At 51.8% G+C, this 2,500-nt stretch overlaps 1 protein-coding gene across 1 annotated transcript in view; it reads right to left on the reverse strand.

The window, feature by feature from the left end:
- The window catches only part of LOC306916877 (dedicator of cytokinesis protein 9-like), a gene marked incomplete at both ends in the record, with an annotated part of 149,899 nt that overhangs the window by 47,038 nt on the left and 100,361 nt on the right, over nt 1–2,500 (reverse strand). The gene's annotated exons all lie outside the window — the stretch shown is intronic.

A 2,500-nucleotide genomic window follows, 5' to 3' on the forward strand; every position in this document is an offset into this window, starting at 1 on the left:
GTGACAGTTTTTCATTAGACCCCTTGTTGTTGTGGTTGTGGTTGTTATGTGCAATGATGTCTTCGATGTCCTTTGTATTTAGGGTTTCTTCCTGAAACCTTGACAGTCAAACGTACCCTCCGACATGCTCTTGAGGACGTGAAGGAAGCACATGAGCAGGTTCCTGATCTCGTCACGGTCCAGCTTGTCGCAGCGCAGCAGCGTGCTGCCGAGAGCCGACGCACACTGGTTCTGAGGAACGGAGAGAGAACAGGGGGAGGTGAGAGAGAGAGAGAGAAAGAGTGTGTGTGTGTGTGTGTGTGTGTGTGTGTGTGTGTGTGTGTGTGTGTGTGTGTGTGTGTGTGTGTGTGTGCGTGTGTGTGTGAGAGAGTGTGTGCACGTGTGCGTGTGCTTGTGCACCTCGCGCATGTGCGCGCTCGTGTGTGTGTTTGTGTGTGTGTGAGAGAGAGATAGTGTGTGTGTGTGTGTGTGTGTGTGTGTGTGAGAGAGAGAGAGAAAGAGGGAGAGAAGCTAGTTCAATCAATGCACGTCACAGTCACAGAAACATGCATTTGAAAGATCAGTTGAAATGCCACGGCAAAGACCCATCTTCACATAATTATATGAAATGTCAAGTCTTTTTTTTTTCTGTGAGCAGAAGAGGGATGGTGTGACTGTAATGACATCGGACGGCGCAGGGTTTACTCTGAAGAGACAGCAATATAGGACGTGTCATTTTCACCTCCGTCAGTCACTCACATCCAGAAAGCATAGAGCGGAGAGGAGAGCACGGCACACGTTCTATTCCCTCATGGAGCGGAGAGGAGAGCACGGCACACATTCTATTCCCTCACGCGGGACACTCTGGAGAAGAGACCGTTTGTTGGGACCAAGTGTGCATTGTAAAGAGATCTGCAAACCATACAGCAGGGGTGGGGCAACGTTGGCGATGGAGAGGGCCGCTATAGTTCCACACTCACTCCAGAGGGCCGCTATAGTTCCACACTCACTCCAGAGGGCCGCTATAGTTCCACACTCACTCCAGAGGGCCGCTATAGTTCCACACTCACTCCAGAGGGCCGCTATAGTTCCACACTCACTCCAGAGGGCCGTTATAGTTCCACACTCACTCCAGAGGGCCGCTATAGTTCCACACTCACTCCAGAGGGCCGCTATAGTTCCACACTCACTCCAGAGGGCCGCTATAGTTCCACACTCACTCCAGAGGGCCGCTATAGTTCCACACTCACTCCAGAGGGCCGCTATAGTTCCACACTCACTCCAGAGGGCCGCTATAGTTCCACACTCACTCCAGAGGGCCGCTATAGTTCCACACTCACTCCAGAGGGCCGCTATAGTTCCACACTCACCCCAGAGGGCCTCTATAGTTCCACACTCACTCCAGAGGGCCGCTATAGTTCCACACTCACTCCAGAGGGCCGCTATAGTTCCACACTCACTCCAGATAGGCCACATTGCAAAAATAGCTGATCTACAAGCTCACAACGTGTCGCATCGGCTATTTTTGCTATTATTTGAATTGAAATCCTGAATCATTTTTTTGCTATTTTTTTATTGGAATCCTGAAAAGTAACACTTTTATTTAATTTCAAATGCTTTAATTATAGTTATGTTAACTTTATGAACTAAATACAAATACAATGGACGTAAAAAAGACAATTCTAATACTAGTCATTAACTATGGACTATATATATGGACTATATATTAACTATGGATTACTATGTAATTAAAGCGGGTCATGTTTGCATCTTTGGAATTGTAACAGCTGAACGAAATACTGGAGGGTCCCTGGAACAACATATTCTCAGATGGGGGGGTCCGCGGCCAAATACAGATAATTCTGGGGGTCCTTGACATGAAAAAGGGTTGAGCATCACTGACATAGAAACATAGGTTTTAAACTGTCAAACAGTATAGTTTGCTGAACTCTTTACAAATCCCAACAAGGTATGGTGGTGGGGGGGGGAGAGGGGGTTCAAACAGAATACTTGGATGGGGGTATCTTCAGGGTTATTTGCCTCCACCCCTTGGGACTGCGTGGCAGTGGCCGCGGCTCCCTCAGTGGCCGTGGCGGCCTCGGCGTCACCACTCCCCGGGTGGTGGTGGTGGTGGTGGTGGTGCAGGGGGGGCAGCGGGCGGTGCAGGAGGGTGGAGGAGGAGGAGGAGGGGGGCAGCGGGCCGTGGGTGGAGGAGGAGGAGAGCAGAGAGAAGTCCATGGTGAAGCGCTTCATGGTGGCGGTGGTGGCAGCGCGGCCCCCCTGTGGGGCCAGAGAGGAGGGGGGGCAGCCGGCCATGCGCCCCCCCAGAGGAGGCTCGGCGAGCGGGAGAATAACCGGCACGTTGACCGAATGCCTCCTGGTGGCAAACTTGTCCCTCTGCTGCGGTCAGGAGGACGGACGGTTCCAGACCACAGGAGGAGGAGGAGGAGGAGGAGGACAGGGAGCCACAGGGAGGGTAGGACACCCAAAGGGTGCAGTACAAATGACAACATGGTACAGG

This window comes from Electrona antarctica (assembly GCF_951216825.1).
Source record: "Electrona antarctica genome assembly, chromosome: 24".
In the NCBI taxonomy this organism is placed as follows: domain Eukaryota; kingdom Metazoa; phylum Chordata; class Actinopteri; order Myctophiformes; family Myctophidae; genus Electrona; species Electrona antarctica.